The 23078-nt window shown below is 36.2% G+C and overlaps 1 protein-coding gene and 1 long non-coding RNA gene across 2 annotated transcripts in view; both read right to left on the reverse strand.

The window, feature by feature from the left end:
• LOC144636947 (uncharacterized) overlaps positions 1 to 23078 on the reverse strand; it is a 78254-nt gene that overhangs the window by 18146 nt on the left and 37030 nt on the right. The window lies entirely within an intron of this gene.
• On the reverse strand, positions 14425 to 19767 carry LOC144636200 (uncharacterized). The gene is made up of 3 exons (XR_013567487.1): positions 19683 to 19767; positions 16122 to 16149; positions 14425 to 15022 (listed from the first exon to the last, which is right to left on the reverse strand). It is a non-coding gene; the product is annotated as an uncharacterized LOC144636200 (long non-coding RNA).

The following is a 23078-nucleotide window of genomic DNA, read 5'->3' on the forward strand; positions in this document are numbered from 1 at the left end:
CAACAATGTTGAGCAAGTAAGGAAAGTACAATAATAGTCAGATTATTGTTAACCCTTAACCCTATTCAGACCGGGCTTTTTTTGACTTTCTCAGACCCCCCCCCCCCCCTTATATTTAAGCAATCACAATGAAACTTATAGGATGTTTTGTATGTCCGAACATCTTTCTTTTGGTATATGTCACGTGGGATGGTGAAGTCACATCACGTGACAATTACACCATGATGTCAAAACAGCCACCATCTTGGATTTCAAAATTTTTCCAAAATGCCAGAAAACCACCCAAAATTGCTGCAAAGTACTCAAATCAATAAAAATGCGCTTTAAAACCGTAAAAAATAACTCCATTAAAGTTAATTTCTATTATCAGAAACACGCAAAATTACAAATTTGGGAAAACATGCCTGTCAAAATGCCGTTGCCATGGCGATGTCAAGTTCCTGATACAAATTGCAACCTTACCAAATTATTGCCAGATAAATTTTAGGAAAAGTCAGAAAGTTTGGCAGCGTTTTGTTGAATCTTAAAAAAGTTATAAGAGTTCAAATTCACCGCGGGACTCAAAAGCCCCCCCCCCCCCCCCTCGGGTCTGAATAGGGTTAAAGGCTGTCTACACCATTTACTCTCACTAAAATAGCCCCAAGTATTGGGCAGGTATGTTGGGTTTCTTTTTCTATATGTTCAACCGCAAAATATTGATAGAACAGTTCTGTAAACACAGGGGCGAGTGATTTATGTATAAAACAAGAACATTGAGAAGCTTGAGAAGCTTAAAATCGGGCGCTTTGCCTTGAAAGGCAGGGTTCAGTACAGCAGAAACCACGAAGCAGTTACTTAAGTAGCACTCAGTCCGACTGTGTTTGTGTAAGTCACAGGGCTTGCATGAGCTGTATTAGTGTGCATAATATAATATCTAGAACGTTGTCGAGATTGCATTATTACTTAATGACATGATGGTTTCAATTTATAAATGTATCTCACACAATACAAATAAACGATTGAAGTAGACGACTAGACAATGTAAAGTTTGACTTAGCAAAGTGCAGTGTATTGGTAATACTGTAAGGTGCGGTTTCACCTGACGGTCGTGTGCTTTTCGGTATTTTCCAGGCATTGCACTTTGATGGGACAGTACTACAACTGTTTACCGGGGAACTACTATTGTCAAGAAAATGATCACAACTTGTTGATGAATGATTGAACATTTGTTTCATACCATTACTGTAATAGCAATTGATGAAGGCTTTTAGTACTGAACCAAAGTATAAGGACTGGGAAATACTGAAACCCATTATCAGCCACCTTAAACGGAAATATCTTGTTGGTGTTTCAAGGAATACAAGGAAACTTCACTCATCCCATGTATCTATGTATTGCGGTATTTTGTAATTTTTTGAGTGATTTTTGGGGATGTTTGGCAGGTGATAGTTTTTTTAAAAGAATTAGTAAAATTTAGACAACTAAGAAATATTGAAAATTTAATGTGAATTTAACATTGGAATTTGAAGTTAGAAATTGGCAGACGGACACCAAACAGTCCCGTGACATCCTGGAGTGTTTTTGCATGGGGGTCAACTGTGTGATGATGTTTCCATTTTTTTCTTCAATCCCCACTGATAAAGAACTGTTGTTGGTGTTATGTTGGTGTTATCACATGTCAAGCCTTTAACAAGGTATGAAAGAACTCAAGGATTTAAATTATTCTGGTGCTCAATTTTTGCGTAACTAAAATTAATGTTACTCAAATTCCTGATGGATTCTGTCTTAAACTGTTACGAGCTTAGTATTTCCAAATTATTGCATGTCAATGTAAGGCAAGACAAGACATGCCTTGGTTCTTATGTAATTCTCTTAAAAACACACAAGATATTGACTATAATTTTGTCTGTGCTATGGCAATTCACAGTGGGGTGGTCTTGATGTGTCTTTAACTTGTAGACTGGACTGGACTAGTAAAACGCGGACTAGTAAAACGCGGACTTGTAAAACGCCTCTAGACACTTCCTTGGCCACAATCATCTTACGGCTCTCTTCAATACATAATGTCTCAAAAAAACAGTAACCTCAGAAAGAAGTCAGAAGCAAATAAGGTCGAAAGACCGAATTTGAACATATAACGGCAAATGTTCTAATGTCACGAACGTAGGAGTCGTGTAGGCCCGTCACCTTTATTTACCACATACTGCCCCCAAATTAAAACAGTACCCTCAGAAAGAAGTCAGAAGCAAATAAGGTCGAAAGACCGAACTTAAACATTTAACGGCAAATATTCCAATGTCACGAACGTAGGAGTCGTGTAGGCCCGTCACCTTTATTTACGATTGACTGTTGATTTCTGGACGGGCCCCGTTCTACCTCGTGCGAGCAATACAAACGACTGCACTCAACAGACGTCAAGTGGTGGAAAGAAAGAAACATATGCACACAACTCATAGCATCAATCCCGTTGTTTTAGTAGGGGTTTGCAGAACGAACATGTGCTATACTGCAAAAACATCTCCACGCTAAAACAGACCATAGAGTGCTCAAAAAAGCTAGAAATATGCCGTCGAAGAAACACACGAGCTTCAAACACAAATTGTTTCGCTCGCTAAACCGTTTAGTTTCCGTTTAGTGTCCGCGTTCTACAAGTCCGTGCTTAACAAGCCCTCGTTTTACAAGTCCGCGTTTTACAAGTCCGCGTTTTACTAGTCCTCGTTTTACAAGTCCGCGTTTTACTAGTCCGCGTTTTACTAGTCCGCTTTTTACAAGTCCGCGTTTTACTAGTCCGCGTTATACTAGTCCGCGTTTTACAAGTCTGCGTTTTACTAGTCCGCGTTTTACTAGTCCAGTCCAGTCCTCGAAATACAGTATGCCAAAACTCCCCGCCCTCTAAAGAAAAGTCCTTGACGGTTCTTGTCGTTTTTCGGTGCCTATTCATCTTCGGCATCTTTCTCATCCACCTCTCGTTCTGTCCTGTGTCTGTCATCACGCGAAAGAAAAGCTGATTCTCAAAAAATCTGCCACAAAAGGAAATTGACAAAAACAATATGAAAACCATATATCGAAAGTTTCTTATTCTAAAATTTTATCATACGTCTTAATTCAGAGCTACAAAGAAGTTCCTCCTTTTGAGTTATTGATACTGTTCTTACAGTACCTCTTTCCACTAGCGAAATTTTACAAAATTCCTTCGCGGCGAAAAGGTAGCGCGAATCCAGAACAGACTCCAATCGAGCGTGGGTTAATTCTAGATTACTATTAATTAACTATTACAACATTCATTTTTAAAATAGTTTCCCAAGCCGACTAAGCTAACTAAACGTCGAGTGTATCTTTCAGTAAACAAAACATGCCGTTATGACGCCGGAAATCCAGCTCACGCATACTATACCCCGTGACTCACGCAAACCTCCGACTTACGTGCTACTACAGTCATTCCTTTCTAAACATTTTTTTTTTACCACCACCGTACCTTTCTACCCAAAAAAATCATGAAACCGCCCGGTTTTAACCTGTTTTAACCTTTCAAAAATTAGAGCGTTCGAAACTAAATAAGATCCGTAATCACAAACAATATACAGCCGTTTACCAGCACTCTTTAAAACTCCTGAAACCCTTCAAAATCAGGCAAAATAAATCTTTGAAATAACCTTTATCAATGTTTCTTATTTTTTATTCAGTTCTATAAAATGCCTTTCATACACTACTGTCAAACAAAAATTTCAATTTCCTCAAAGTTTCAAGACAAAAGAATAACAAATATTTCGTGCACAATGTAATTTGATTAAGCCAATATTATCACGTCTAAAAATACTTCAAGCAATTCAGTGAAAACCCGTTTTTTTTTCGTATCAACGAAAACCACTTTCGAATAATCAATACATGAAAATAACAATAAGATCAAAAGGAAGAAAGGAACCTTTCTAATTATTTGAAGACTTTCAAAGCCGTGATATTATGCATCCAATCCGCGATAAAATTTAATTACAACAAAATCCAAGTTCTCATTTTGAAGTCCATTTTTTTCAGTTGATACCTTTATCCAACTTGTGAAAAATTCCATTCAAGTTCCTATTAATACTGTACATTCCCAATGTTTTGCTCAGGTCTTCAGAAGCGTCTTACTAACCAAATCTAAAATAATTCCAAAACATGCTGTACAAACATTCTACTCTTTGTGACAAACGACTTGACGACCAATTGTTCGAAATGAAAATCGACACAGTTCTTCCTAAATAAAAAAAAAGTTTTACGGCGGAGTCAGGCTCAAAAAATATACCGCAAGATCACACCCCCATTCATAGTCAGAAACCAGCAAACCATCTAGTTTGCTAAAAAAAACACTGCGTGACATCAATGACGTTACCTTTTTCATTTACAAAAATAACTTTAACTTGTCAAAGTAAGTGCAATTTCACAATGGTGTATATATCGGCCCAGTTCTCGGCCGGGTCCAGTTCTCGGCCACTTTGTGTTTAACGCGTTTTTTCACACTCCAGTTGAATCAAAAAGAAAAGGTATTTCCTTCAAACGATAGACTGATTCATGTGCTTTAAGTATCTTGAGTTTGATCGTTCAATTCGATATAGAAAGCTCACACGTCGAGTTTACGCGGAGGTAGTTGTTTGTTTACGGCTCCAAATTCATGGATGTAGTTAAATTCGTATTTTATCCAAAAGCCCCCACCATACGAGCTAATTTTTGGCATGTGAAACGTAGAATAATTCAGCTTTCTGCTTTAGTTAACTTTTCGTTGAACCGTTGTATTTTTTGGTCTTAATTTACTTCGAAATTTTTTCTTGCGACGTTTGCGTATTTGCCAGTTCTCGGCCACCCTGCTCGCTATCACAGCTTAGCGCTTGGTTTTTAATATAATTTCATCTGCTGCTGCCAGAATGAAAGAAATAAATGTTTTAAAAATAAAGTTCAATCCTATCTCTAAGTTTTGAGCTGACTCTTGTCTTGTCTATTATTTCTACAACACCTAAATCTTTCAAGACCTTTTCACTGCAAAATAAACCATCTAAATGCACGGGTCACACAATGCGGTTTTGCCAGAACCTGCACATAGGCAACTAGGCGCGTTAAAATCCTTCTTTTCTAAAGTAAAACAAAGCCTCATAAAAATAATTTGGGATCGATATAACATAAATAGGTTTACAGAGTGATTTTATGACTGTGAAAATTAATTGAGCATTTTTTTACAGATAATTACGCACAAGCTTTTTAGTGGCTGAGAACTGGGCCAAGGTGGCCGAGAACTGGGCCCACAAATGGAGCTTTTATTTTTATTATTGCTCGGGCAAATTAATTTTTGACCGGTCGATAGCTTTACACCAAAAAGCTGAATAATGTAGCTAGCTCTGGGAGAAATTTCAAGTTCCTGCGGTTCTTCTGAGGTAAGAAATACAAGTTTACGTCAAAAGTGGCCGAGAACTGGGCCAAGGTGGCCGAGAACTGGGCCCACAAATGGAGCTTTTATTTTTATTATTGCTCGGGCATATTAATTTTTGACCGGTCGATAGCTTTACACCAAAAAGCTGAATAATGTAGCTAGCTCTGGGAGAAATTTCAAGTTCCTGCGGTTCTTCTGAGGTAAGAAATACAAGTTTACGTCAAAAGTGGCTGAGAACTGGGCCAAGGTGGCCGAGAACTGGGCCCACAAATGAAGCTTTTATTTTTATTATTGCTCGGGCAAATTAATTTGTGACCGGTCGATAGCTTTACACCAAAAAGCTGAATAATGTAGCTAGCTCTGGGAGAAATTTCAAGTTCCTGCGGTTCTTCTGAGGTAAGAAATACAAGTTTACGTCAAAAGTGGCTGAGAACTGGGCCAAGGTGGCCGAGAACTGGGCCCACAAATGAAGCTTTTATTTTTATTATTGCTCGGGCAAATTAATTTGTGACCGGTCGATAGCTTTACACCAAAAAGCTGAATAATGTAGCTAGCTCTGGGAGAAATTTCAAGTTCCTGCGGTTCTTCTGAGGTAAGAAATACAAGTTTACGTCAAAAGTGACCGAGAACTGGGCCAAGGTGGCCGAGAACTGGGCCCACAAATGGAGCTTTTATTTTTATTATTGCTCGGGCAAATTAATTTTTGACCAATCGATAGCTTTACACCAAAAAGCTGAATAATGTAGCTAGCTCTGCGAGAAATTTCAAGTTCCTGCGGTTCTTCTGAGGTAAGAAATACAAGTTTACGTCAAAAGTGGCCGAGAACTGGGCCCCATACTGTACTTTGCACCGTAAGCTTTTTTCTCTGTCCTTCCGCCGAAGCAAAAAAACACAACCTGATTACACATTAACCCAAAAGTCGACCAAGTGTGCCTGCAACGATTTCCTGTCAAAACTAAAATGAAAACCATTGCGGTATGCGTCACCCGTAGCGGTTTTGTAGCAACCCCGAGCTATCCCCGTCTTTTTGGCCGCGCCAGGAGACTACGCTCTAGGACGACCAAAGGGTAAACCTTAAATCGGCCACGCCCGATTAACAAGAAGAATTGGCCCAAAAAATTGAAACCTGCAGAAAACTAAATTGGATGGCTCGGCTAGGGGAGAAGTCATTGACTGTCTAAGTCAAAAGCCTCTTTCAAGTCAATGAACGCAGCTTCCGTGATCTTTTGCCTGTCCATGTGTTCAAAAATATCATCAGTGAGATAAACTACGGCAGTATATTTAGAGTGTTTCTTTCGGAAACCTAATTGGTAGACTGTCGTACTCTGAGCCATGCACTACACCCACTCATTATTTGGTGGTATGGGGCATAACCTGAGTCGTGGAAATCATACAATATGAATTTTATCCCATTGTCCTTAGTATTCTTTTGTTGGGTGGTACAATAGGATGCAAAATCGACGGATATTTTTTCCCCGACAACGAGGCTTTAGTGCATGTTATTAACACAAACTCCTGTCGGAATCCACTTCTCGTGTCCTTAAAATTGTCAAGAACCTTATGCTTGCTTTCATAAGTATAATATCTTGCTTCAGGCACCAAAATGTTCCTTGAATTCAAAAAAACTGAGCAGACGCTTTTTACCGCTTGCAGATTCACTCAATAGTTCTACCTGCCAGCAACCTTCCATTCCTACCTATCAGCGTGCTTAGAAGCGTACAATCGGTTTAAACCAACATTGCTTATTTTGAGATATTTAGCTTGTATTGCCCATTTATACCAACAAGGCTATGCTATTTTGACTGTCAATACATGTTTCAGCAATATAAGCGCCAATAGTGTTGAGATACTCAGCACTTTTTGATTACCTTGGACAAATTTTTACACTTCACCCCTTCACCCTCCCCCAGAAACAATGCTGGATTTGCTATCTGCAAGAGTTGCCTCGTTTGTGAACAACATTAAAACTAGGGAAAGGGGAATAGTTCACAAGCTGCAACGGATTTAAGATGGAAAATTGGAATGGTAAAATTAGTATTAATTTCAACCAACTGTCTCAATGACTTCTGTCGCTTATTGCCTGAAAGGGTATCTAGCTTCTTGCAATAATTATAACTGCAAATTAAGAATCCATGGAAATACAATGTTTGTGGAAAAAGAAGAATTTTTGTGATATATAACAAAATGGGTTACCACAGGTAGCCACTGGTAACCAATCAAATATAAGGGATTAATATTATCTTCTTCATTAACCGGTGTGGGCAATTTTTTACGCCCACTTCAAGATGGCCGCCACTTACGGTCATTGCCTGGTAATTAGTTACCAGTTAGCCTATTATGCACTCCAGTTAGCCTACTATTCACTTCGGTTAGCCTACTTGGTTACGTGTTTCAGCAAGCTGCAATTGATTTTTAGTGGAGATATTGGAATGTTAAAATTAGTTTTAATTTTAACCTACTCTCTCAAGGACTTTTGTCCTTCGATCATTTAATTAAAACAAGCTCCGTTAAGTGTAGGTTCGCACACGTTTGGACATTCTTTTGGTCTTTTGGTTGTAGGCCTTTCTCGATTATGCTAGTAAAACTTGCATTTAATGCATTTAATGCCTGATTTCTTTAAAAAATGCCACTTGAATTCCAAAGAATGCTTTGTTTTATTTCAAACAAAACGTACAAACTCTTACATTATATGCTCATATCAACAACAAGTAATACTTAATAATTGTTTGTTTATAAAAAAAATAAAAAAAATAAAAAAAATATATTTAAAAAAAAATTATTAAAAAAATTAAAAAAATATATTTTTAAAAAATTAAAAAACACACACAAGTAACACAACACAAGTAAATAAGTAACACAACGCACAAACAGTCGAAACAGACAGAAAACAATCAAATTAAGTAATCAAAATTGTGAAACTTTAGGATTATTTATCCTTCTGAGTGCTGAAGTCTGGATCACAGTCATGAAAAATGACAGAAAATGCTAGCAATTCTTTCAAGAAAAAACGAAAAAAAAAATGCTCGTTTTCCCAAAAAATGCCGAAAAATGCTAGCATAATCGAGAAAGGCCTATTTGGTTGCCTTTATTCTTACCCTTCAATATCACAGAGAACTCTTTCACTTCAGCTCCATACTTTTTTTATTAATAATGTCGCGACTGAACATTGACATTTCGTAATTTCATTGTTTTTACGCATTGCATTGTTTTTTACGCATTGCATGCCTATAAAAAAAAAAAACGAAAAAAAAATGCTCATTTTCCCAAAAAATGCCGAAAAAAATGCTAGCATAATCGAGAAAGGCCTATTTGGTTGCCTTTATTCTTATCCTTCAATATCACAGAGAACTCTTTCACTTCAGCTCCATACTTTTTTTATTAATAATGTCGCGACTGAACATTGACATTTCATAATTTCATTGTTTTTTTACGCATTGCATGCCTATCAATTGTCACGTGATAGCAGTTTTGAGAGCGACCTCGAAAACAATCAAATTAAGTAATCAAAATTGTGAAACTTTAGGATTATTTATCCTTCTGAGTGCTGAAGTCTGGATCACAGTCATGAAAAATGACAGAAAATGCTAGCAATTCTTTCAAGAAAAAACGAAAAAAAAAATGCTCGTTTTCCCAAAAAATGCCGAAAAATGCTAGCATAATCGAGAAAGGCCTATTTGGTTGCCTTTATTCTTACCCTTCAATATCACAGAGAACTCTTTCACTTCAGCTCCATACTTTTTTTATTAATAATGTCGCGACTGAACATTGACATTTCGTAATTTCATTGTTTTTACGCATTGCATTGTTTTTTACGCATTGCATGCCTATAAAAAAAAAAACGAAAAAAAAATGCTCATTTTCCCAAAAAATGCCGAAAAAAATGCTAGCATAATCGAGAAAGGCCTATTTGGTTGCCTTTATTCTTATCCTTCAATATCACAGAGAACTCTTTCACTTCAGCTCCATACTTTTTTTATTAATAATGTCGCGACTGAACATTGACATTTCATAATTTCATTGTTTTTTTACGCATTGCATGCCTATCAATTGTCACGTGATAGCAGTTTTGAGAGCGACCTCGAAAACAATCAAATTAAGTAATCAAAATTGTGAAACTTTAGGATTATTTATCCTTCTGAGTGCTGAAGTCTGGATCACAGTCATGAAAAATGACAGAAAATGCTAGCAATTCTTTTTCAAGAAAAGACGAAAAAAAATGCTCGTTTTCCCAAAAAATGCCGAAAAAATGCTAGCATAATCGAGAAAGGCCTATTTGGTTGCCTTTATTCTTACACTTCAATATCACAGAGAACTCTTTTACTTCAGCTCCATACTTTTTTTTATTAATAATGTCGCGACTGAACATTGACATTTCATAATTTCATTGTTTTTTACGCATTGCATTGTTTTTTACGCATTGCATGCCTATCAAAAAAAACGAAAAAAAAAAATGCTCGTTTTCCCAAAAAATGCCGAAAAAAATGCTAGCATAATCGAGAAAGGCCTATTTGGTTGTCTTTATTCTTACCCTTCAATATCACAGAGAACTCTTTCACTTCAGCTCCATACTTTTTTTATTAATAATGTCGCGACTGAACATTGACATTTCATAATTTTATTGTTTTTTACGCATTGCATGCCTATCAATTGTCACGTGATAGCAGTTTTGAGAGCGACCTCGTGGTTGTCGCCATGTTGTGAAACTTGTGAAATAAATGGATGGTTTACGCCAACTTACAGTAGCTTACAGTCCTCGTTTTGGTTGTGTTGGACGTTTGAAGCGACAAAAAATGCATTACAAAACAGTACTTACGTTAATTACCGTATATTACTTGCAGTAAATTATTTACATTACTTTCAATACATTACAATATATTACTTACATCACTTACAAAATACACTACATTTAATTACTTACAATAGGTAACATTACCATTCGACAGAACATTGTATTTACCCTGTATGTACTTACTTAATCATAGTCGCCTCATATAAAACGTTTTGATTACAAAATACTCACAAAATACTTTGCTACTTAAATAACTCACACGCGTTTTGTAGTATATGTATTTATTTCCAGAAAACTAAAATTTCTTACAGTCATTACTATTGGGCTATTGTGTTTGTTTTGTTTTTGGTTTTGATATATTAAATGCAAATTTAAAATACTATACCAGATGTTTAACGGTTAATTATATACAGCTATTTCAATTAACGTTGTCAGATCAAAGCTCAAAGCTAAAAGTCAAGACCGAATGGTGGTCTGGGTATTCACTGGAAATTTGCATATTGGCCTGTAGGTATTGTACAATTTTGTATTTTTGCACCTGAATATTCTAATTCATGAATTTCACTGGAAAAGTTGAAAATTTACATAGTATGTAAATAACATGTAAATAACATGTAAAGACACTGTAAAGGATGATTTACATAGTTTTTACCCTTTTACATGTTCTCCTCAAAACATGTCAAAAACATGTAAATATTTTAGGTAAAACATGTAAAAACACAGAACATCATGTAAATTTCCCGAACCAAAGACCACGGACCATGTAAATAACATGTCAATTTATCCGATCAACACTGTAAAAAGCATGTAAAAACATTTATACCTAATGCTTATAAATAGACTGAACATGTAAAAACCATGGAAATTGACAAAGGGGGCCTGTTTGGAAACATGTAAAAACCATGTAAATTGACAAAGGGGGCCTGTTTGGAAACATGTAAATCGACAAAGGGGGCCTGATTGAAACATGTAAATACCCTGGAAATCGACAAAGGGGGCCTGTTTGGAAACATGTAAATACCCTGGAAATCGACAAAGGGGGCCTGTTTGGAAACATGTAAATTGACAAAGGGGGCCTGATTGAAACATGTAAATACCCTGGAAATCGACAAAGGGGGCCTGTTTGAAACATGTAAAAAACATGGAAATTGACAAAGGAGGCCTGTTTGAAACATAAACAAGACGCTAGCAGAGCGTTCACTCCGGCCCTGGAAGTGACATAGGGGTGGAGGATTAGGGAGGGGATTGGGTACGTATCGGAACTCCCGGGTATAAGAAGCTAAAATAAAACATAAAATAAATCTATTGTTTTTAATGTGCCAACCAGAGACCTATTGGCTAGTGAAAAAGAGTTCTTTTGTTTAACTTGTTGGACATTTATCGAACATTTAAATAACAAAGACAATGTTTGTAAACAAATATCTTCCCTATAAAGAATAAAGAAAAGCTGCCTAGATAAAACTAGGAATATAGACTTGTGTATATAGACGTATACAGTGTGAAGACTTAAATGCAAACAAATAAACAAAATGACCAGTAAACTTAGACAATACTGTCGAACCCCGATATATAAACGATGTACCAAGGGACTGGCGAAACCTTATCGTTATATCGGGGAATCGTTAAACGTCTTAAACCGGGATTTCGTTCCGCTGTAGTAAGGACTCGCTAATGAAGACTTGTCAAAATATGAAACCATCTCAATGTGGTACTTCTTGGTGCAGAAAAGCGTTTTTCGGGAGTTATTTATGAATCACGGAAGCGTTGCGTGACCACCAGATAGTGGCTGCGAAGGAGACTAGAATATTGTTTACACAACTCTGAAACTACATGGTTCCTTCCAAAAACTGAATTGGTAATACTTTCTTAATTTACTTAACTATTAATGAAACTACTTGTTTGCATTTTTCTGGAGTACTGGAGTAATTTTTTAAATCTTTTATAAAACACAAAACCAAAGTCTGGTCGCCGTTGAAAGATGATCAGATAACACCGCGTCTGTCTCGAAAACAAAGATCGATGACCCTTCAAAACCTAAAATACCGAACTAAAGATAGACAAATGAAAGAAACTTGAAAGAAACATTATTTCAGATTAATTTTCAAAGAAGATGAAGCAACGAAATGTATTCAAAAGGTCTCAAAAGCGTCAATTTTAAAACTCGTGAAACAACCCTTGCACGCTTAATTAAATTTATTCACGCAAAAGCATTTCTTGTACTGCAGCGGACGGCTTTTGCATTATAATTTTTTACTTGACTACTTTTACTGATCCTTCTAAAAATGCCATCTAAAATTCAAAGCAATAATATACATAACATTTGCTTTCTAAAGTCTCGAGATGCCGCAGAAAGTCCTTGATCAAGTCCATGATTTGTATTCAAAACACACTGCGTCGCGACACAGTCTTCGCGGCCCCAAAAGAAAGATGGATTTCTTAACACTACCAGTGTTAAGTGAAGTTTACGTGTTTAGCATAACAAACAAGACCTTGAAAGTTTGTAATCCGTTCCGTGGAACAAAAGACTCCGCATCAAGGACTTTACTTGCAATGGCGACTTTTCCCTGTCGAGGTCAAGCAGATGGTACGCAAAGCACAATGGGATTACGTCACTCGATTGCGCAATTTTGCAGATTTGTGACTACAAAGAAATCAAGCCCATTTTACTACTCCTGGCCTCCAGCCGGAGTACAAAAAACATGGAAATTGACAAAGGATGCCTGTTTGGAAACATGTAAAAAGCATAGAAATTGACAAAGGGGGCCTGTTTGAAAAATGTAAAAAACATGGAAATTGACAAAGGGGACCTGCCTAGCCCCTGTAATTATAATGAAGAACAGAATGCCTGGCACTGTTTTCTTTTATTCGTCTAGAACCTTTTCTTGATACTATCCTAACTACATTCATTTTCAGTACGTCAGTGCATATATTTTTCCAGTTAATAATAATACATACAAATGATATAATTAATGATATATATAAGTAATAAAGTTCGTCTGCATGTATCTTGCAATAAAGCATGTATATATAGCTTGGAATATTCTTTATAAATATAATAAAAACTAGCATTTCATTCAGAATAAAATGATTTAGATCGTATAGTTTTGTATAGTTTTTTCAGTTCAAATAAAGCAGTTTTACTAGGTCAAAAATTGCTGATACCAATTATTTCAACTTCACATAATCATTATGGAAAACAATAAAGATTAAGATAAATTTATGCATGATTAATTGATAGAACTGTCTAATAACATATCCGTGACTTCATTTCCAAATAGTAATAATAATACTCCTCTTTTGCAAAGGCCCACTTTGCTCCTGCATGTTGCACTGGTGTTTGCTTTTCTCTTTAAAAGCCAATCTCTTTTGCTTGGCATGTGCCCCGATTTATCCTATGTTCCTTTACTGAAGTGTCTTCATGCACTCAATATGAAGTGAATTATGCAATAGCTTAGCATATGTATGAAAATGTACCATATCATGAAAGACATGTATTGTAGGATGAAAATGAGCCTTTAAAAGTTATACTATGGGTAAGATATTGATCACTTTTATTAATAGGCGTAAATGGTCTTTTTGAATAACCGCATAAAATATACTTTACAGTAACTGAAGGGTTGGAAATGAAACCATGGTATTTCAGGATTAAATTTTTGTTGAATGTTTTTCTTTTGCTTCAATTCATGTAATGTTTGGCACATGATTTTGCTTTCAGCCCTTCAGTTACTACCACAACCCTTCCATATCACCAAAACTATGAAATCAAACGAATAATAAACATTGCAGAACCTTTTGCACAATGATTTTGAACACTGAACAGCCAAGTTCACATTAGCCTGCGAGTAGGCTCACCTTAGAGCACGCACGAGAATGACATTTACGTGGCAAAGCCGCGAGTGAACCTGCATCAACCTCTGCTAATTTTTCACTCCCACCCCGAAAACCGCAGGAATACTGACAAGCCAATTTAAATTCAAAGAAAGTAGAAGTTTGACAGGAATGTTGACAAGATATGACATTCATTGAGATATGAAATTTACTGGTGCCTCTTCACCAGTCTCCTCCCCACCATATTGCTGTGCCCGCCAGTCGTGAGTGCCCCAAAGTATATTTCGTGCCCCAAGGTGAGCCTTCCCGCAGGGTAAGTTCAAACACCATTCACTGCTAAGCTATGTTAAAATTGTCCCAAAAAAATGCCTTGAATTTAAATTGTACTAAAGCTGATTTTTATCTTTGCTCGGTCGCTCTCGTTGTACATTTACAATACCTTATTTTAACTTTTCCTACCTACAGAGTGGGCGCTTATTCGAGGTTGGGCGCTTAATCGAATAAACACTTAATTGTGAAAGTACAGACCTAAGACTGACACTGATGTAGAATAATTCTTCACCTTTAACAGTGGTTATTTGGCAAATGGTTTGGGTTCCAACCCTTCAACTACTATCATAGCACTACAATTGATAAAAAAGCTATGGCATCAAATAACCATAGTAGAACCTCTTGAATAATGATTTCGAACACTGACCAGCCTAGGTTCACTTAACACATTTATCACTGTAATTGTCAGGCTTTGTTAACATGGTCCTATTTAAAAACTGCCATGAATTCAAATAATTTGTACAAAAGTAGAACAAAACTGATGGAATAAATTTCCACCAGAAAACCACACGACATGTACATGTATGTACACCAACTGAACATTCAGCAAGATGCTTCATTGTGATGGTACAGACTTGATACTGACCCCGAGGTGAAACGATTTTACACCTTAACCACCTCTGGTTATTGCCACCTTTTTTAGTATAAATTTGTATGTACAAGACTTCATCAGTGAAAGTGGTAGAGCCTTCTTTAACCTAACAACAAATTATAAAGAATCATTAGGAATGACATTCTGGTTAGATCAATGTTGTGGTTAAAAAATTTTCAAACCGATTTTTACTTTTCACTGTCTCATTTCTTAATATTATCTGAAACAAAAGAAAATCAAAAAATCAAAACCGGTTTGAAAAATTAAAGCCAACAAAGAGTTGAAACCACAACATCACCACTTCTGAACCTGCACATTAGGGACTTCAAGATAACTGGGAGGGTTGACCTTGAGAACAGCTGACTGGAAGTAATTTTTTACATGCATCCAGTTGTTATCAAGGACGCGAGAAGTAGAGTTTTGCAGTCCACTGGTTGCACTCAAATATAAACTTTACACAAGAATAAAAGACCTTATGGTATCACAAAATTCATAAAAATATGCACATGTACAATTGAACATGTATTTTTTAAGCACTCTACAATGCACATTTGGACATGCAGGAATTTGTACTAGACCAGCTGTAAATGTACATGTAGCAAATTTCCTATGTCAAAGTTGATTGCATGGTAAGCTATACTCATGACCACTGGACCACAGTGGCCAGCTGCCAACTGTCAGAATGTTTAAAGTACACTTTATGTTACCATTACCACTATTAATTATTTTAAGGCTAACCATAAACATGATAACCAGAGTTTTAAAATTTAGGGCCACACAAAGTGGTGTTAAGGCCAACTGGAGTGCTATTTAGGCTACATTGTAAGTGCAATGCTATTAAGGCTAACAATAGTGCTACATGTACAGTGTAACCCCGATATAACGATATGCCAAGGGGGCAGTAAAATTATATCGTTATATCAAGGAATCGTTATATCAGGGTGTTGTTCTATACATTTTATTTTTGCCGGGACATAACATATTCATCGTTATATCGGGAATATTGAAGATCGTTATATCGGGGTTCCACTGTATTGAGGTTAACCAGGTTGTTATTTCGGCTAACCTCAGTCCTATTTGGGCTTACTGCAGTGCTATTCGACTTACAGAAAAAAGCCTTTGACTGCAGGTCATTAAGTCTACATTGGATTTAAATCTTTGATTAGCTGCTAGTCATTAAGACATAAATTGAGGCTTGTACTTACATGCCACTCTTGCTATCAACCCTTTCATCTGAAAATAATAACACATCCAAACAATTCAATGTCATTTGCTGACTCAATTAGAAAGTCACTTCAGTACTCCCGACGTAACCAATTGAACATTCCACATCAAACCCCATCGAACACCAATGGTTGATTGGGTATGGTAATTGCACATAACCGTACTAAAATTAAAATTTGGTCCATCCAACAAAATGGAATGTTTGATTACGAACTCTTGCTTGTTTGTATATTATGCAGACATTTTGTATGGTGCACTACTGCCTATGTTTTGTTGTTGTTGTTTTTTTATTTATTTATTATTTTGTTTTTACTACTGCCTATGTTGCGGTGAATGAAATGGTGCAAGTTCTTTTTAAGTAGAAAAAAATGTTCTGTTTGAGTCTTATTGTGACTACAAGGCAGAAACCATTTCCTTCCCACCACTATAAAAAAGTAAACAAAAGTGCATATATCAGTATTTAACTGTTGTTTCGTTCTCTTATACAAAATATGTATAAACAAACATTGACACTCGGTTTAATTAGTCCTGCATGTTTTACTTATCAAGAGATGGATTCCGAACAAAGTCGAATCACATTGAGTTTGGTTGTGTTAGGTTGTGTATGATTGGTTCCCCGGGGTATCCAATCCAACAAAATCAAACCAAAAATCAATCGAACCCAATCGAACACCAATCGTTCGATTGGGTTTGGTAATCGAACAAAATCAAACATCTATTTTGCTGTGAGTCCGATTTTCGAACCAATCGAACATAATCACAGTCAAACTCAATCGGGTTTGATCTTTCTCTTGATAAGTAAATCACGCAGGACTAATTAAAATCAACTTTTATTGAATGGAATAAATATAAAAACGTCCAAATATCGAACTGAATGTCAATGTTTAGTAAAATATATTTGGTAGAAGAGAACAGAAGGACGGTAAAATAACTGAAATGCACTATTGTTTACATTTCTATATTAGAAGGAAGGATATGGTTTCTGCCCTGCAGTTATTACCGTTACACTCAAACAGAAGTTGCACCATTTCATTCACTGCAACACAGGCAATCAGTGTGTTCAATATGTGAAGAATCATTATAGGGAGCCAAAACGCTGCCGCCATCACTCTGTCTTAGCCCTCGAGGGCGGCCAAAAGCGACGTTGACAGGAGAAGAGCAATTTCCAGCATAACAATTACATTGGAGGAAGTGCTTACTATCAACATGGATGACAAAAATAATAAGTGAACAAGTAAAATATTTTTTTTCTTAAGATCAAAATCATCGTAATAAGCAAAAAACTTGCAAGCAAAATTGACTTCAGTTTCGGACGAGAACGTTGTTCTACTGCCCCAGCTGTGGCTCTTGAAATCAATCGATATGTACACAGTATAAATCAATATATGGGCAATTCCATGTCATGGACGTTACAATTCAGACTAATTTTTAGAACTTTAAACTTGCATTGTCTAAGGATGAAAACAAGTTTTAAAACTTTTCATTGATGTACAAGTCTGTGCACCTTAGTGTGTTAATTTGATTATTTCTTTTTTCCAGTTGACTTATTTGTGCCAGAGAAATATTGAGAAAAACGACTCTCATGGATGTTACATAAAAATCAACCACGTAATTTAGTGCATTAGCATTACTTTAAAATTCCTGTGAACTTTCAAGCATTTTCAAAATATCTTCTCCATGTAAATGTAGTTTAGTGATTGTGTTAACTGAAAATTTTGTTTTCACCTCCATTATCTTTCACAGTTTTTCTAGGAGACTAAAAATGTAACGTCATGGACGTTACAAAAATTGTCATGGACGTTACACTATGTGAATTCTTCTTCAAGTTTACCAAATAAATTAACTTTTTTCAATTGTTGGGCTCTATCATTTGTAGTAAAACAATATTTCTTGGCAGTTGGAAATGAAATTATCTTGCTAGTTAATGTAAAACCCGTGAAATGCTCATTTAAATTTTTGAGGACATTTCACGGTCCTTACATGACATATTAACCTGCATTTTCAGCAAATCTCTTTCCACAAGCTTGCTGTTTATCAACCCAAACCTGTCTTTTGGAAAAAACTGCCCACTGCTATACTGCCTAACTATTTTCTACCTTTTCCAAAGACTTTGATAAAGTTTTGCCTTTTTTTCAACATTTTTGCAAAAAGTGTAACATCCATGACCAACTTTAACTGCACTTAGTTAAAAAATGTAACAGTTTACCAGAGTTTTGTTATCATCAAAATGTTCAATTTTGATAAGTAACAAAGCAGCAGAAATTTTTTAAGAATCCTTCAAATAATAACTTAAGGAGAGAAAAAAAATGCACAAAATTTCATGGACGTTACGTAACGTCCATGACAGAACTTCACATCGCTGTTGCTATTTTTAAAAAATATTTTGGATGAAGTCTTTATCAGTTACTTGTCAACACAAATGAGGGAATATTCCTAATATAATTGTTTGAATTCATAAGCATTTTGAAAGTATGATTTTTGTAAGTTATACTGATGTGCATCACAGATATTGTAAATTATTAAGAAGGTAAACCCGTACTTTGGGGACCCCCCCTAAAAACACTGTTGTCACAGACAAAGTAAAAGTTGTTTTTCTGTATACTATAACATGTCTACAATGCAGCACAGGTAATTATTCCATCTGAAATATCTTTTGAAAAATCTTGATTTTTACACCTCTCATGTGGAATTGCCCATATACGAAGTATAAACAATCAGGAGTTCGGTAATCAAACTTTCAATTGAGTTTGATTGACCAAATTTTATTGTGAGTTTGATTATGTACGATTACCGAACCCAATCGAACAATTGGTGTTCGATTGAGTTCGATTACCGAACATTCGATTGGATACCCTGGGAATAATCAAACTCACAGCAAAATAGACGTTCGATTTTTTTAGACTAACAAAACCAATCGAATGAGTTTGATATGCCAGGAGTACTATATAGATAAGATTGATAAATACTGCTAAAAACTTTTGGAGATAATTTTAAAGCTTTTTTCAGTTTGCTTTATAATTTGCCAGTTGAAAACCTCACTGAGTTTAAACTGTTGCAAATCGGCAAAATAATAATTACTATACATACAATAACATGAATAAATAAGCCTTGCACTCTTAAATTATATTGCTGGCTTGCAACTGACGTCACGGCGGCCATGTTGGGGGACAGAAACACAGCGTTTCCCTCCACTGGGAATTTAACTTTTTTATCATGCAAATGTTGCGAAAATTTATTTTATTGTTTTGACTCCCAACATGGCCGCTTTGTCACGTGGTTGCAAGCCAGCAATAAGCTAATATTTTAAATAAAACATGTTGAACAGTCCTGTGTTGACATCTCTATATGCACACGCAATTATTCAATTTATTCTAACAATAACTTCATGTTTAAGAAGTGCTGAATTATACGTATGAAGTGCAAGAACAAACACGAAATTCTACATTTTGAACTTCTATTAAAATATTAAAACCAATCTCACCTAGAAGCTACATAGAGGAAATCAACCAAAACATGATTTGAACGGTCATATATAAGCTTACCTTGGAAAGAAACTTGGCTAAAACAGGCGTATTGATTGGAGATCCGGTGAAAGAAGGCTCCATGCAGCTAATTTGGAAGTTATAATATGGTCTTAAAGAGAGGAAAATTGCCCTTTTTAGCGAGATAAAAGGCCTCTCAATGATCGATTTTCGAACCGTTGAACCGAGCGCCAACAAGCAGCCATTTCAAAAAGAAATAGTGTTTCGTTTCCAGATTGCGGAAGGGTGAGAATAGCATAATGTTTAAGGAGAGGTGGGTTTGGGGTTTATTTTAATTTGGAGGTCCTAGTGTATGTTGAATTTGCTGAATTTATGCGTGAGTGAAGAATAAAAAGAACTTCATATTCAGTAGTAACTTCCCATTTAACGCCTACTGTCCATTTTATGTGAAGGAGGCATCAACTCAGACCTGCTACAGTTTGGTAGAGTTCAAGTAACACATTAATATTTCTCCTTATAGAAAAAGAATGTGTCTTTCTCTCCAAATAAAGTTAAATAAAGGGAGCTTGCCTTCACCTTTTTTACCGTCATCCAATGAAAATTAAAATGATTTTTTCTGCCGAACACTTTTTTATTAATGAAAAAATAACTACAGAAAATAATACGTTCCTATCAATATAATCGTAGATAAAACTATTACCTATTGACAAAAATATTGAGGTATATACTTCTCTAAATTGATCTCTAAATTGATCACATGCTCAAGGCACATGCTCAAATCAAATAAATGCCAAATTCTAAATAAACCAAAACCCTAGTCGACAATAACAGAGATAAGCACAAATACACTGTTTCGAAGCCATTTCTTCCAAAAAATGCGTGTGGTCACTTAACTTCGACACGTAAACAACAAGGGCAAATTAATGTAAAAAAGCTACCATACACAGATGTTTAACCGGGATTTAAATACATCCAGAAGTGTTAAGTCAAAACTGGATTTTATTTTAATTTGCTCGTTCGTCTCGATCCGCGCTGGAAGCTGTTATGGCAAATATGAAATTATTTCCACAGAATAAGACACAGCCAAGTTGCTAATTACGATTTGCATTTTTGGCATCCTCGGAGACCCAGGGGCAGTTAGTGGGGGCGGGGGAAAGTCTATACGGGCGAAAAAAAAAAAATCGGCGAAGAAAAGTCAAGAACGAAAATAATAGCCTTCGCCGATTTTTTTTTTCGCCCGTATAGACTTTCCCCCGCCCCCACTAACTGCCCCTGGGTCTCCGAGGATGCATTTTTGGCGATGCCGTGGAGTTTCGATCAGACCGCGATGGCTTTGAGTAATGCAAAGAATGTTTATATTGTTAATTTCATCTCAGAAAACTTCAGTATCCAGCAGTCGCGGTAGTTAATCTTGAGCTTTACATCAAGGAGATAAATATTGTTCGACATGGCAGTTGAGCTTGCTATACGAAACTGTCCATACGAAATTTGAACTTTTCGTGCCGACTCGAATGGTTTCGCGATTCACGTGACACTGATCACGCAATTCCGGATACGTCCACGCAAAAACCCACGAAATTTTGCGTGTATTCGCGCGGCTTGTGACGTCGAAGATGCCATGAATTTTCCTATACACATTTATACATTAATCTGTTACATGAAGTGAAAAAACTTTGTAAATCTCCTGCATGATGTTCTTCTCTTCAATCAACTTACCCGTTTTCGGGGCACACTAGCCCTTCCGTGCGAGCAAACACGGCGGATATGCCATGTCGTCACGCTTTTGTTTGCGTTGCAAACACTCTGATTGGTGAAAGTTTTCTTCCGTTTCAGAAAATCTCTAGAATGTTTACTTTACAATTAAACGCTAAAAGAGCTTACTCTAATTTTTTTCCAATACATCGCTTTAATCAAACCTAAAACCATTGCAGTCGTCGGATATTTGTATTTGTAAGGAATCTCAATATTTTTTGTTCATGCTGAGGATTATCTTTCCGATATTTGAAGAACATGCTTTTAGGAAATTAATTGCCTTCGGTCAAACTTATTTACTTTGTGGTTGCGAGCGTTCTCCTGATTGGATAGTAGCCTCCACTGTGTAAATAGTTCACCTCGAATCCAAAATAATACCGTATCGTTTCTGAGGAAACGAAACAAAAAGTACCAGAGAGGACGCCGGGATTAATTTTCGTTCGCGCCAGTGCTTCTCGGCCTTACCTCTCGACCAGGTCAAACACGGCAAACGACCAATTTTACCGCCGTTCGCGTGCAAAATTTCCTTGTCTATAATATAAAGAAAACCAAAACGCATGTCTCGAAAAATATATAAGCCAAACTGTTGGACGCTAGCGTTTTCCCCCACTGCTCCAGATTGTTTAAAATATTGTTAGACGAAGTCATAGTCGCCTTCGTTTTCTGCATCAAAAGGTTTTTATTTATAATCTGTTTACTTTTTGACATTAGTAAAAGATTTGTAACTAAGAGCTTTTGTAATGAGTTATGTTAAAACTGATATCAGTCGCTTAATTTTGTCTTGCGCTTCGTTCATCTAGATAATTAGTAAATAATAAAAACCCATTCAGGCGGTTGCATATTGGAGGATAATGCCCTTGGCTGAAAAAATGAACAGTTGACTAAGCTTCAAAGGCAACTGTGAAATTTTGAGGATAATCTTTCAGGCAAGGAGTATTATCCCCCAGCAAGCCGGAAGGGGAAATATTTATTTTATACTTTCTTAAATCCCTCCGATTTCTTCTTCGTCGCTTGATTTCGTACCACGTGATGCGTTTTGTCTAACTAATGAATGCACGCGAAAGTTATTTGGTGGGTTACAACATGAATTAAAAGCTCATGTTCACATGTTTTCAAACAGCCCCTTTTGTCAATTTCCAGGGTATTTACATGTTTCCAAACAGGCCCCCTTTGTCGATTTCCAGGGTATTTACATGTTTCCAAACAGGCCCCCTTTGTCAATTTCCATGTTTTTTACATGTTTCCAAACAGGCCCCCTTTGTCAATTTCCATGGTTTTTACATGTTTCCAACCAGGCCCCCTTTGTCAATTTCCATGGTTTTTACATGTTTCCAAACAGGCCCCCTTTGTCAATTTCCATGGTTTTTACATGTTTCCGAACGGTGCCCCTTTGTCAATTTTCCATGTTCTTTACATGATTTAGTAAAGAAATTTACACGTTTTTTACAAAGAAAGAAACTGTAAAAGTGGTTAATACATTTGACATGTTTTCTACATGTTCTTACAATTAGCGTTGTAATAAAGGACCATGTAAATCACTTTTTACAATACATTTACATGATCCGTTGAAGACTGTAAATTTCATGTAAATTTTGTTTTACAAAACTCCAACATGTAAATTTTAATTTACAAAGAATGTAAATAAGATTTACATTTTGTAAATTGTAATTTACATGTGCATGTAAATTTTCAACTTTTCCAGTG

Source organism: Oculina patagonica, chromosome 13 (genome assembly GCF_052425735.1).
Source record: "Oculina patagonica isolate OP01 chromosome 13, crgOcupat, whole genome shotgun sequence".
Lineage (NCBI taxonomy): Eukaryota > Metazoa > Cnidaria > Anthozoa > Scleractinia > Oculinidae > Oculina > Oculina patagonica.